This window comes from Triticum dicoccoides, chromosome 4B (genome assembly GCF_002162155.2).
Source record: "Triticum dicoccoides isolate Atlit2015 ecotype Zavitan chromosome 4B, WEW_v2.0, whole genome shotgun sequence".
Lineage (NCBI taxonomy): Eukaryota > Viridiplantae > Streptophyta > Magnoliopsida > Poales > Poaceae > Triticum > Triticum dicoccoides.
The window spans coordinates 641,814,641-641,829,700 of NC_041387.1; the positions used below are offsets into that span (position 1 = coordinate 641,814,641).

Below are 15,060 nucleotides of genomic sequence, written 5' to 3' on the forward strand. Positions count from 1 at the left end.
GGTGTCTACGCATGCCACATCACTTTCACACATGCATGAGGACCCGTGCGATGTTTCGGTCGCATAGCTACACCCCGAAGCACCGTTGACTAGGAGATCTAGCCCTTTGACTATCGCCAGATGGGCTCTGACCAGTGGACGCTTCCCTACATGAGACGGTGGCAGCGACGTCCATGAGGGGGGGTCCACACCCTAGAGCCGGGTGTTGGGTGCTTGCACCTGCTACCACGCTTCCACACGCGTAAGAGGGCCCACCACAAGACCTGGCGGCATTGCTACCCCCCAAGTACCCTATCCCGTCTAACCCTGACACGGTTGACCGGCGGATCTAGCACTTTCGAGATTCTTATAAAAACATATAAAAGTTGTCTAAATAGACGTAATTATTAACTGTTTTTGATTTCAATAAAGTATAAGGACCTATATTCAAAAGAACATGAGGTCACATTATTAAAAAACTTGAAAAAATATACAAACTACATATTCATAATCTATGGAAAATTCTTCACCAAATCGATAAATAATTTATGTATGTTTATGTTTAGATATGCTACATTTAAGTTAATCAAATAATAATTTAGAATATACGCCGACGGCAAAGCTGTGCCCAGGATAGCTGAGATTCACGCCTCGGATCGATGACATGGCAAGTCCGGCGGATCGATGATGTGGACACATGCTATGCCGACGGCCACCGTTTCGGCCGTCGGTATAGAACTGACGGCATGAACCGCCCGTCATACGTCGGATCGCCCGGCCCACCTCTATGCCGACGGCCCAGGTATGTCGACGGCAGCTATAGGCATATACTGACCTATGCCGGCAGCTTATCTGTGCTGACGACCCCCGTCGGCATACTTGGATATAACCCGGGGGCTTACATACGTCGACGGCCTGACCTAGGCTGTCTGCATACCTCGGTGTAGGCCGACGGGGGCCGACGGCATTATTTAGGCCGTCGGGGTAGGGGTCTGTTCCGATAGTTAGACATATGCATGTTCATATAGTGCACACACATACACTTTATTTTGAGTAGGCACATTTGCGCCCCCCCCCACACACACACACAGTCCTAGAGGCCTATGTCACTAAGTTCACCCTAGGGCCGACCCTCATGTTGGAGTCTGCTTTCGATGCATTTCCTCCAAAATTGGCGATGCCGGCCTATTTGCAGCTTTGGTTGGAGTTGCTCTTAGTTAGTATGGAATGTTGCTACTTTGAGGCATACCCCATCAATAATATTTGCGTCTTTTCATCTCCTTGTACCATAGTATAACATAACAAAGTATCAATAATTCAATACATTGAAGATATATGTCCTTGTTCTAATAAATAATATGCATGTCCTTGTCATTTGTCATCCTTACGACTTCCTATTTGTACTAAGTTATAACATAGCATGGGTTTGATTGTGATACATGGCTAGATTCATTGTGTGTGCGCTTACTAATGCATGCTATTATGTTAACTAACAGTGTTATTCAGTTTGTCAGCCTTTGGAGAAACCGCAAGGACCAAGAGGGGGCATTTGTTATGTCAGCAAGTCCTGTCCGGAATCAAATCATAACGATGATTTCACGGATCCCATTATTAATCGTTCCCATGTTCGTTGCATCAGTTGCTTCTTAATTCCTAACACCAGGTCTCTTATTATTTTTGAAATTTGATTACTTATATGATTTTATTCTTATTACTATTTGAAGTTCATATACTTGGTTGTAATCTCTCATGTGGCCATGTCAATTTTAGTCATGACTGTTGTTCTATGCAGTTGGAGAGCTCCAAGTTCCCAAGCGCCAAAATATTCTTACACTATGAATTGGAAATACGGACAACACATGTTCTTATTGTTGCTCATTTTATGTAGACCTGCACTCTTGTATGTGAACCTAAAGTCACTTTTATGCTACTCATGGCATGGATGTATGGAACTTGGACTTTGTATGTGAACCTGGATATGATGATTCACTTTTTTATGTTGTTCATATGATGTACGGTCGGACATGGACTCATATATGTGAACCTGGATATGTTGCAAGTCATATATATGTACTTGGATGTGAACCTCGATGTTTATGTCTTCCTGATGCCGTTGGCAAATTTGATATTGTGTGTTGAATTATGTATATGTGAATCGTGTGACGTCAAATTACAGGGAAGGTTTTGCCTAATTTGTGAATTAAATTTTGAAATAATTTACATTTGAGATTTTTTTTCATGTTTACAAGAGAGGTTTTGCCCAATTTTGCATTTAACAACAGGAAAAAGTTACTGTTTCTTTAGCCATACGAATAATTTTGGTCATATGTTACATCAGGGGTAAAATCATCTTTTTAGGTGTCACTTAACACCTTTAGTATGCAAAATTGATGGAAGTGTCAAAATTCACAAAGGGAATAAATTTTAGAATTGGTGTTAGATAAGGAAGAAAAAGTTTTCCAATATCAAATAGGGCAAAATAATTAAAGCTAGTGTTAAATGAGGTCTTTCTGTTGAACATTAACTTCCGAATATTGTACACAAGTTTAGGTCTTGCAGAAACACATGTAAAGCATGCCGCTGACGGCTGGACGCAAGGTGCTCGTGTATCGGCGCGATCTAGCATCAAGAAAGGAGTCCAGAAATCATGTTCCCTGAACAATTTTTTTTCCAGGTAATGTTCTCTCAACATGCATGCATGTAGCGGAAAGAAGATGATCATACTAGTAGTACAGTGCAGTAGAACTACAAAGTGATGATAATGAAGACTTGCGTTACTGCATTACATCATAATACTATGTACCAATAAAAACACACAGGTTACAAAAATGATAATACTAAATACCCGGAATCGAACTGAACATATACTACTAGTAGTATAAACTTGAACTAGTACAAGCCCTCGGTCATGCATTATTAGTGAGCTACCACGCTCACGGAGCCTTCTCATTTTGCCTCCCGACGTTGCAGTTTTCACCAGCCCTGTTGGAACTGCAGCCAAATTGAAGTCTTAATAGATTTCCTAATTAAAGGAAAACAGCCAAAATAAGGAAGGCATCGGTTTTTTTTGTTGTTGTCAAATGTTGCTTAAAAAGCATCAAGTATCTTGTGAAAAACTAGCATAACAAAGTTAATGGTGATGATTTGCATTCCATTGGCATGTTCTTGGCAATTTGTTTGCTTTGGATCTATCTATCTGTTTTTTATGAAAAGGATCACTCCCTGATTTCATTAATAAAAGCATAAAACCATTGAGATTCATGACAGGATCAGAAGCAATAGCCAGGGAAAGAGAACGGTTCTACTCCCTTCATACCTAAATACAAGTCTTTCTATTCCAATAAGACTACATACGGATGTATATAGACGTATTTTAGAGTGTAGATTCACACAATTTGCTTCGTACCTAGTCCATATTAGAATATCTAAAAAGATTTATATTTAGGAACGGAGGAAGTATCTATCTAGCCATAAATTCTCAACTGATATCTTCTAGCAAAAATATTGAGGAATAACAAAGGCCTCAGTGCCGCAAGTTTGTGTCCATCTCCATTTACAGCAACAACAACAAAAAACTTATAGGTTCTTGGAATAAGCATGTTATTTTTGGGAAGTTACAAAACTTTGTTCTTTCTTTCTTCATAAGAGGCTTACAAACTTGTACTAAGAAGAATACTACTTAGTAATTCGTTTTCCTCCACTTGTACAGACTTAGTAATTCGTTTCCCTAGGACAAGGCTGTAACAAAAATTACTCCATTTGTACCTCATTTATGTCATAAAATTATAATCATGAGTAAACATTTTTAGAAGTACTGTACATTTTTTGTATTAATATTATGTACTAATAGAATAATTTTTTTTTGCCGGGGGGTACTAATAGAATAATCGTTCATAAGAAAATGCTCGTCTTTTTTAGAAGGAAAAAAAGTTCCTTTTAACAAAAGGAAATAAGTCTTGTAGTTTCACACGGAGGGAGTAAATTGGTAACAGTATGTAGCTTAACGGTATTGGGAAGGGAGGAATATTATTAAAAGGAATAGAGATTTACTTGTCACAACCCGTAGTAGAGATTAAAAGCTAAATGTGCACGACAAGGTAATGCAAGAAATTCCTTTTAAACACTTACATCTCCCTTATTAAGCCACTTCCGTAATGTGTTGCGTACACCCATGACAGAGACGGCGAATCGGCGCGCTCCACAATAGCTGGTGTTTACCCCAATAACCCTATCCCCCTTAAGAACAGGACCTCCTGATGTGCCCTCCTCGTTTGCGTAATCGCATTTAATACGGTCATCTATCGGCTCGCCGCTGCGTGAAATCAATAAATCATAAAATGATTAGCTCGAGTCACTAAAATATGCGTTGTAGTAATTTTGGTGAGATAGCCATTACTACGGGAATACACCAAGCTGACCACAGACATCATACTTCAACTTCAAGAGTATCTATAGTCCAACTCGATCTGCCTGCAGAAGGTACACAAAAGTGTTGACGATGGAAGGAGAAGTAAAAAACGGATAGCCATGTTTTTTAAAATAAATAAAAAACCAGATTAGCACGATTTGATTTGTTGGAAACGAAATACATATCGATCGGCATATGAATTTCCGAACCAATGGGAACAGCTAATAAAGAACGTAGGACGTAAAAGCAAGTTCAACTGTTCAAACACACTTGTACATCTAATATAATCTTGCACATCTAACAATATATACCAGTGTATACAAAGCACAGCCGCGATCCAACCAAAACACCAACCCCTCTCTCAGAAAAAATGAAAAGAAAACCAAAATACCAACTCCGGAACTAACATTGACATGCACAGAGGAAGAGATGACGGGTATCAGTGTGTGATGTGTGTACCAGGCAACGACGACCTCGACGGCTCGACTCCTCGAGGTGGTTTCGTTCGGAGCGTGCTTGGGCTCCAGTTCAGGTGTGTGCTTGACTGCTTGCCCGTGGGGAAACAAAGCCCTTGCCACATGCTTTTATACACCAATGTCATGACTCCTCTCTTGCATTTTATCTTTTTCTTCTTCTTCTTTTTTTTGCGTTGTGCAAAAGGCTCTACAGTCGACACTCTACAAGAGTGACTAACTGACCGGTCGTCGATCAAAAAAGGACAGCGACGCACGCCACGCCACGCCAAACCCGCTTTTACTACTGTACTGGTAGCAAGTACGTACTGCGCAGGCGATGCATGATACTCCTGTGCATAGGGTGCATTGAAAGGCGTACGATGCTCCTGTGTCGAATGGACTCCAAATTCAAGTGATGCGCATGTACTACTTATTAAAATGACAATGGATATCAAGTACTAACAAAATAGGCCAAATATGACCGGCGAGTTCAATAATCCTTATCCTCAAGGTTATGTGATGGTTTTCCCTGCAAAGAAAAAATGTTAGGTGATGGTTTGGATAAGACATGCATGGTCTCCAATAAGGGGGTGTTTGTTTCCAGGGACTTTTTGGCGTAGAGACTAAAAAAAATCCCTAGCAAACCAAACAGGGTGGGACTTTTTTGGGACTTTTTGCTAAAAGTCCTTAGAAGCACCTCCTTGGGAGTCTTTTTCAAAAAGTCTCAGGGACTAGAAAAAGTCCTAGGACTAGAGAAACAAACACCACCTAAGCCTTTGGCTTCCCTTAATGTGACCAATTCAATTACTCAAATTATAAAAGCCTGGGGAACTTTAGCCACTTGGAGCATCTGCAACCCGAGTCCCCATACCAGCCCCAAACTCTCGGGCAGGCTACCCGGTCCTGCCTGGCCAAAATTTTGCCACCCAACCGGGATACTCATAGCCGACCCAAACTCTCGGACTGACCGGCACTCCCCATATCTGGCCTAAATCTAGGGTGGATATGGGGACGTCCGGACTCACCAGGGCACGCCCGCCACATAAGCTCTGACTGCTAGGGCCCACACTGGGATACATAGAGATCGCTAGTTTGATGGGCGCCTCCTCCGTCACACGCCGCGTGTGAAGCCGCTACGGCATGCTGCTCGAGGGAGGAGGTCGGCTATTTAAGCCGGACCACGGCAGCCAAACCCTATCCGCCTCATTTCCCCCATCTCATCTCCTCTCCACCGGCGCCATTGCAAATCTGCCCGACACTATCATGTCGAGGCGCCGGATCACCAACTACGTCATGCTCACTCTGAAGCGGAGGCTGCACCTGCGGGAGCAGATCTAGGCGAGGTAGGGTGCTCGTTTCGCTGTCGCCCTTCCTTCAGATTTGTCGAAGCCGTCAGAGAATGAGGAAGAGGAGGAGGAGCAACAACATGAGGAGTAAGTAGGGGAGGAGCAGGCAGAGTAGCTGCCGCCGGAAGCGAAGCTCATGGAGGAGGAGGAGGCGGAGCCGGAGGAGGAGGAGGTGGAGGCGTTGAAAGAACATGCGGTGCCCCCATGTTTGATTTTGGTAATTGATGACAATCTCTATGGACTAATGGTTGTCTTGAGTTATATTTGAAGGATTTGTCCATAGGATTTTCTTGAAGTCCATGTGTTGGTTTCAAGGAGTTTATGAGTTGACAAAGGTGCTATTAAGGAATTACCCAAAGATTGGTCATGTGAGTGTTGAGCTTATTGCAAGCATGTCTTGAAGAAGAAGATTGTGTGATCATTCATGTTTACCTTCAAGACATCATCCAAATGAAGAGAGTTGGAAAGATTCAAGGTTGATCAAGACTAAGTCAAGAGTGAATCAAGTTGATCAACTCACAAAGCGTAAAAGATCTACCGAGAGGGATCAAGTGATCCCATGGTATGGTAAGCATTGTCCATTGCACTTTGTGTACTAACCCATGGTCTATATGAGAGTTATATGTGGGGTTAGGTACGTGTCCATGGGCTTGCGTCAAGAGGAAGATATCATACAACCCATGGAAAGGATGGCATCAAGTGGTGATCGTCATCAAGATTGCCATGTGCAAGTTCAAGTGGAGATCACGAAGAGATCAAGTGCTTGAATCTTGCCATCCATTATGGTGTCAATGGACTTGTGAAGATGTGCCGAAGAGTGGCTCACCCATAGTGGACTATGGGGGAGCAATCATCTAGTCTTCATCGAGCCAACGCAATCAAGAAAGGTGGTCCAACTTCAGGGAGTCAAGATCGTCATCATCTAGCTCAAGTGGACCATGTGCAAGGCAAAGGTTTGCCCTTGATAGTTTTTCTATTTTACCGGTCTCATGGTGTGATACGTCTCCAACGTATCTATAATTTTTGATTGTTCCATGCTATTATATTACCCCTTTTGGATGTTTATGGGCTTTATTTTACACATTTATATCATTTTTGGGACTAACCTACTAACCGGAGGCCCAGCCCGTATTGCTCTTTTTTTGCCTATTTCAGTATTTCGAAGAAAAGGAATATCAAACGGAGTCCAAACGGAATGAAACCTTCGGGAGTGTGATTTTTGGAACGAACGTGATCCACAGGACTTGGAGTGCAAGTCAAGAAGCAGCCGAGGCTCCCACGAGATAGGAGGGCGCCCCCCCTATAGGCCCCCCATGTCTCGTGGGCCCCTCGGGCGGCCACCGACGTACTTCTTCCTCCTATATAAGCCTACGTACCCCGAAAACATCCAGGGGCAGGACGAAACACAATTTCCACCACCGTAACCTTTTGTATCCGCGAGATCCCATCTTGGAGCCTTCGTCGGCACTCTGTCGGAGGGGGAATTGACCACGGAGGGCTTCTACATCAACACCCTTGCCTCTCTGATGAGTTGTGAGTAGTTTACCACACACCTACGGGTCCATAGTTATTAGCTAGATGGCTTCTTCTCTCTTTTTGGATCTCAATACAATGTTCTCCCCCTCTCTTGTGGAGAACTATTCGATGTAATCTCTTTTTGCGGTGTGTTTGTCGAGATCCGATGAATTGTGGGTTTATGATCAGATTTATCTATGGTTAATAATTGAATCTTCTCTGAATTCTTTTATATGATTGAGTTATCTTTGCAAGTCTCTTCGAATTATCGGTTTGGTTTGGCCTACTAGATTGATCTTTCTTGCCATGGGAGAAGTGCTTAGCTTTGGGTTCAATCTTGCGGTATTCTTACCCAGTGATAGAAAGGGTTGCAAGACACGTATTGTATTGTTGCCATCAAGGATAACAAGATGGGGTTTATATCATATTGCTTGAGTATATCCCTCTACATCATGTCATCTTGCTTAATGCATTACTCTGTTCTTATGAACTTAATACTCTAGATGCATGTTGGATAGCGGTCGATGTGTGGAGTAATAGTAGTAGATGCAGGCAGGAGTCGGTCTACTTGTTATGGATGTGATGCCTATATACATGATCATGCCTAGATAACGTCATAATTATTCGCTTTTCTATCAATTGCTCGACAGTAATTTGTTCACCCACCGTAATACTTATGTTCTCGAGAGAAGCCTCTAGTGAAATCTATGGCCCCCGGGTCTATCTCTTATCATATTTGCTTTCAATCTACTTTTATTTGCATCTTTATTTTCTGCATCTATATTATAAAATACCAAAAATATATTTATCTTATCATACTATCTCTACCAGATCTCACTTTCACAAGTGGCCGTGAAGGGATTGACAACCCCTTTGTCGCGTTGGTTGCGAGTTCTTTGTTTGTTTGTGTAGGTTCGTGGGACTTGTTGAGGAGCCTCCTACTGGATTGATACCTTGGTTCTCAAAAACTGAGGGAAATACTTACGCTACTATTTCTGCATCACCCTCTCCTCTTCGAGGAAAACCAACACAAGCTCAAGACGTAGCAAGAAGGATTTATGGTGCCGTTGCCGGGGAGGTCTTCGCTCAAGTCAAGACATACCAAGTACCTATCACAAACTCATCTCCCTCGCATTTACATTATTTGCCATTTGCCTCTCGTTTTCCTCTCCCCCACTTCACCCTTGCCGCTTTATTTGCCCTCTCTTTCCCAATCTCCTTCTCTCTTTTCCGCTTGCCTTTTTCTGTTTGCGTGTGTGCTTTCTTGTCCTCAGGGCTTTGCCTAAGAGTACCAACCTCCTTCTTAGGAGGTTCGAAGAGATTGAGTCAAATATTAGAAACTTTATGAATTTGCAATTTGAGCATAATAATTTCTTCAGAAAACAGTTTAAAGAACAAAGAGATTTTTTGGGTCTTATGAATAAGGAGTTTGATGATATGAATAAAGAATTTTATGGTGTGAACTCTCAAATAATCCAGCTTGAGAAGGCTATAGCCCAACTTTCTAATAAGCAAGCCACCTTAGTCAATAAGATGGCTGTCAAACCAGAAAAGTTAGAAGAAAATAATGATGAAGATCTTAAAGTTATTGATGCGTCTCCTATTAGATCTATGTTTTGCAATATGAATTTTGATGATTATGGGACTGATGATGAATCAACTTTGCCTAGAAGGCGTCCCAAGAATTCAGAGTTTTTAGATCTTGATGCTAATTTTGGTAAAAGTAAGATTGGAGAAGTCACAACTTTAAATAGCATTGAACCCACTATCTCAGATTTCAAGGAATTTGATTATGATAATTGCTCTTTAGAAGGTTGTTTTTCCTTGTTGCAATCTGTTGTCAATTCTCCACATGCTTATAGTCAAAACAAAGCTTTTACCAAACATATTGTTGCTTCCTTGTTGCAATCTTTTGATGAAAAACTTAATTTGGAAGTTTCTATACCTAGAAAACTTAATGATGAGTGGGAACCTACTATAAAGATTAAAATTAAAGATTATGAGTGCTTTGCTTTGTGTGATTCGGGTGCTAGTGTTTCCACGATTCCGAAAACTTTATGTGATATTCTAGGTTTCCATGATCTTGATGATTGCTCTTTAAATTTGCACCTTGCGGATTCCACCATTCAAAAAGCCAATGGGAAGGATCAATGATGTTCTTATTGTTACAAATAGAAATTTGGTGCCCGTTGATTTTATCGTTCTTGATATAGATTGCAATCTTTCTTGCCCTATTATTCTTGTTAGACCTTTCCTTAGAACGATTGGTGCGATTATTGATATGAAGGAAGGGAATATTAGATTCCAATTTCCATTGAAAAAGGCATGGAGCACTTTCCAAGAAAGAAAGTCAAATTACCTCATGAATCTATCATGCGGGCTACATATGAACCAAGTGCGAAAGATGGTACTCGTTAGATCTATCTTCGCTTTTATGCCTAGCTAGGGGCGTTAAACGATAGCGCTAGTCGGGAGGCAACCCAATTTTCTTTCTGTTCTTTATTTTTGTTCCTGTTTAGTGTTAAATTTTGTTTCTACTTTATGTTTAGATGTGTTTTTAGCTTTTAATTAGTGTTTGTGCCAAGTAGAACCTATAGGATAAACTATGATGATAGTTGATTTGATTCTGCTGAAAAACATAAACTTTGCGCTCACGAGAAAAAAATTCAATAAATCACAGAAACGAGCTTTGGCATTGATTCTTTTTGCTGCTGATCAATAAATAAATTGTCCAGTACGTCCTATTTTGGTAGGATTTTTAGAGTTCCAAAAGTTTGTGTTAGTTACAGATTGCTACAGACTATTCTGTTTTTGACAGATTCTGTTTTTCGTGTGTTGTTTGCTTATTTTGATGCATCTATGGCTAGTAAAAATAGTTTATAAACCATAGAGAAGTTGGAATACAGTAGGTTTAACACCAAAATAAATAAAGAATGAGTTTATTACAATACCTTATGTGGTGGTTTTGTTTTCTTTCACTAACGGAGCTTATAAGATTTCCTGTTGAGTTTTGTGTTGTGAAGTTGTCAAGTTTTGGGTAAAGCTTTTATGGACTATGGAATAAGGAGTGGCAAGAGCCTAAGCTTGGGGATTCCCAAGGCACCCCAATATATTCAAGGATATCCAAAAGCCTAAGCTTGGGGATGGCCCGGGAAGGCATCCCCTCTTTCGTCTTCGTTCATTGGTAACTTTACTTGGAGCTATATTTTTATTCACCACATGATATGTGTTTTGCTTGGAGTGTCGTGTATTATATTAGTCTTTGCCTTTTAGTTTACCACAATCATCCTTACTGTACACACCTTTTTGGAGAAGCCTATTTTATTAGAACTTGCTAGAATACTCTATGTGCTTCACTTATATCTTTTGAGCTTGATAGTTTTTGCTCTAGTACTTCACTTATATCTTTTAGAGCACGGTGGTGTCTTAATTTTGGAGAAATTTCTAGTCTCTCATGCTTCACTTATATTATTTTGATAGTCTTTTAGAACAGCATGGTATTTGCTTTGGTTACAAATTTGGTCCTAGAATGATGAGCACCCAAGTTGGGTATAATAAAAACTATCATAGAAATTGAATTGGATGCTATGATCAATTTGTTGCTTGATAATTGTTTTGAGATATAAAGGTAGTAATGTTAGGGTCATGCTAGTGGATAATTATGAAATTGAGAAATACTTTTTTTGAAGTTGGCAAGTCCCGTAGCATGCACGTATGGTAAAACTTGTGTGACAAATTTGTTGCATGAGGTGCTCTTTTGAGTGTCTTCCTTATGAGTGGTAGTCGGGGACGAGCGATGGAATTTTTTCCTGCCAATCTATCCCTCTTGGGGCATGCGTAGTAATACTTTGCTTCGAGGGCGAAGTAGATTTTTGCAATAAGTATATGAGTTCTTTATGACTAACGTGAGTCCATGGATATACAGCACACTCATCCTTCCACTTTGCTAGCTTTTCTTATTACCGCGCAACTCTCGCCGGTAGTGAACCCATTATTTACCTTCCTCAAAACAGCCACCATACCTACCTATTATGGCATTTCCATAGCCATTCCGAGATATATTGCCATGCAACTTTCCACCGTTTAGTTTACTATGGCACGTTTCATCATTGTCATATTGCTCTTTGCATGATCATGTCGTTGACATCATATTTGTGGAAAATCCACCTTCATAATTTGCATACATGTCGCTCTTGATTCATTGCATATCCCGGTACACCGCCGGAGGCATTCACATAGAGTCATATCTTGTTCTAGCTTTGAGTTGTAATTCTTGAGTTGTAAATCCATAAAAGTGTGATGATCTTCATTATTAGAGCATTGTCCTAGTGAGGAAAGGATGATGAAGACTATGATTCCCCCACAAGTTGGGATGAGACTTCAGACTTTATAAAAATAAAAGAGGCCAAAGAAGCCCACCAAAAAGAAAAAGAAAAAAAAGAAAAAGAATAAAAGAGAAAAAAAAAGAAGAAGAAAAATAAATAAAAAAAAGAGAAATAAAAAGAGAGAAAAAGAGAGAAGGGACAATTGCTACTATCTCTTTTTCCACACTTGTGCTTCAAAAATAGCACCATGATCTTCATGATAGAGAGTCTCATATGTTGTCACTTTCATATACTAGTGGGAATTTTTCATTATAGAACTTGGCTTGTATATTCAAATGATGGGCCTCCTCAAAGTGCCCTAGGTCTTCATGAGCAAGCAAGTTGGATGCACACCCACTTATTTTCTTTTGTTGAGCTCTCATATATTTATAGCTCTAGTGCATCCATTGCATGGCAATCCCTACTCACTCACATTGATATCTATTGATGGGCATCTCCATAGCCCGTTGATACGCCTAGTTGATGTGAGACTATCTTCTCCCACTTTTTGTCCTTACAACCACCACCATTTACCACCATAGTGTTATGTCCATGGCTTGCCCTCATGTATTGCATAAGAGTTGAAAAAAGCTGAAGCGCGTTAAAAAGTATGAACCAATTGCTCGGCTCGTCATCGGGGTTGTACATGATGGGAGTATTTTGTGTAATGAAAATGAAGCATGGCCTAACTATATGATTTTGTAGGGATAAGCTTTCATTGGCTATGCTATTTTGATAGGGCATGATTATTTGTTAGTATGCTTTGAAGCATTATTATTTTTATGTTTTATAAGCTTTTATCTTGAATCATTTGGATCTGAACATTCATGCCACATTAAAGAAAATTACATTGAGAATTATGCTAGGTAGCATTCCACATCAAAAATTTCTTTTTTATCATTTACCTACTCGAGGACAAGTAGGAATTAAGCTTGGGGATGCTTGATACGTCTCCAACGTATCTATAATTTTTGATTGCTCCATGCTATTATATTACCCTTTTTGGATGTTTATGGGCTTTATTTTACACATTTATATCATTTCTGGAACTAACCTACTAACCGGAGGCCCAACCCGTATTGCTGTTTTTTTGCCTATTTCAGTATTTCGAAGAAAATGAATATCAAACGGAGTCCAAACGGAATGAAACCTTCAGGAGCTGGAACGAATGTGATCCAGAGGACTTGGAGTGCAAGTCAAGAAGCAGCCGAGGCTCCCACGAGATAGGAGGGCGCGCCCCCATGTCTCGTGGGCCCCTCGGGCGGCCATCGACGTACTTCTTCCTCCTAAATAAGCCTACGTACCCCGAAAACATCCAGGGGCAGGACGAAACACAATTTCCACCACCGTAACCTTCTGTATCCGCGAGATCCCATCTTGGAGCCTTTGCCGACACTCTGCCGGAGGGGGAATCGACCATGGAGGGCTTCTACATCAACACCCTTGCCTCTCCGATGAGTTGTGAGTAGTTTACCACAGACCTACGAGTCCATAGTTATTAGCTAGATGGCTTCTTCTCTCTTTTTGGATCTCAATACAATGTTCTCCCCCTCTCTTGTGGAGAACTATTCGATGTAATCTCTTTTTGCGGTGTGTTTGTCGAGATCCGATGAACTGTGGGTTTATGATCAGATTTATCTATGGTTAATAATTGAATCTTCTCTGAATTCTTTTATATAATTGAGTTATCTTTGCAAGTCTCTTCGAATTATCGGTTTGGTTTGGCCTACTAGATTGATCTTTCTTTCCATGGGAGAACTGCTTAGCTTTGGGTTCAATCTTGCGGTGTTCTTACCAAGGGACAGAAAGGGTTGCAAGACACGTATTGTATTGTTTCCATCGAGGATAACAAGATGGGGTTTATATCATATTGCTTGAGTTTATCCCTCTACATCATGTCATCTTGCTTAATGCGTTACTCTGTTCTTATGAACTTAATACATTAGATGTATGCTTGATAGTGGTCGATGTGTGGAGTAATAGTAGTAGATGCAGGCAGGAGTCGGTCTACTTGTTATGGATGTGATGCCTATATACATGATCATGCCTAGATAAGGTCATAATTATTCGCTTTTCTATCAATTGCTTGATAGTAATTTGTTCACCCACCGTAATACTTATGCTCTCGAGAGAAGCCTCTAGTGAAACCTATGGCCCCCGGGTCTATCTCTTATCATATTTGCTTTCAATCTACTTTTATTTGCATCTTTATTTTCTGCATCTATATTATAAAATACCAAAAATATATTTATCTTATCATACTATCTCTACCAGATCTCACTTTCGCAAGTGGTCGTGAAGGGATTGACAACCCCTTTGTTGCGTTGGTTGCGAGTTCTTTGTTTGTTTGTGTAGGTTCATGGGACTTGTTGAGGAGCCTCCTACTGGATTAGTACCTTGGTTCTCAAAAACTGAGGGAAATACTTACGCTACTATTGCTGCATCACCCTCTCCTCTTCGAGGAAAACCAACACAAGCTCAAGACGTAGCATGGTGGTAGTTGGGAGACTGGGTTATAGGATCGTTTGCCGTACTATCAAGGGGGGCTCTCAAGTTGGTAGTTTGATCGTATCGTTAGTAGAGATCTCAAACTTATTGCATCCTTGCATCATGTTTCTTGGTTCTTGTTTGGTTCTCTTTGTGAGTCTTAGAGCTTATGGTCGTCTTGATGACAAGCTTGAGTTCATCGAAAAAGGAGTTCGCATGCGTATTCTATGATGTTTTTGGTGTCGGAGGTTTTACCGGTCTTATCCGAGGAAGGGTTCTTTCCATTTTCTTATGGGCCTTTTCTATTTTGCTTCTTATTTATATTTATTTCAAGATTGTGTTAGACCTTGTAGCTAGCTTTCCAACAAACTTGGTTTCATCAAATTCGGAGTCCATTTGCAAAAGTTGTGGCAGTTTTGTTGTTCTGAAAAGGCTGCAGCAGTACTACCGCGAATTGGAGCGGATGTAATTTTTTACTACCGCTCCAGAGCGGTACTACCGCAGCT

The 15,060-nt window shown here is 40.6% G+C and overlaps 1 long non-coding RNA gene across 1 annotated transcript; it reads right to left on the reverse strand.

Annotated features, from left to right (window-relative positions):
* Window positions 1–2,641: 2,641 nt before the first annotated feature.
* LOC119291970 lies at window positions 2,642–4,978 on the reverse strand. The gene is made up of 4 exons (XR_005142791.1): window positions 4,847–4,978; window positions 4,376–4,449; window positions 4,108–4,291; window positions 2,642–2,970 (listed from the first exon to the last, which is right to left on the reverse strand). It is a non-coding gene; the product is annotated as an uncharacterized LOC119291970 (long non-coding RNA).
* Window positions 4,979–15,060: the final 10,082 nt, after the last annotated feature.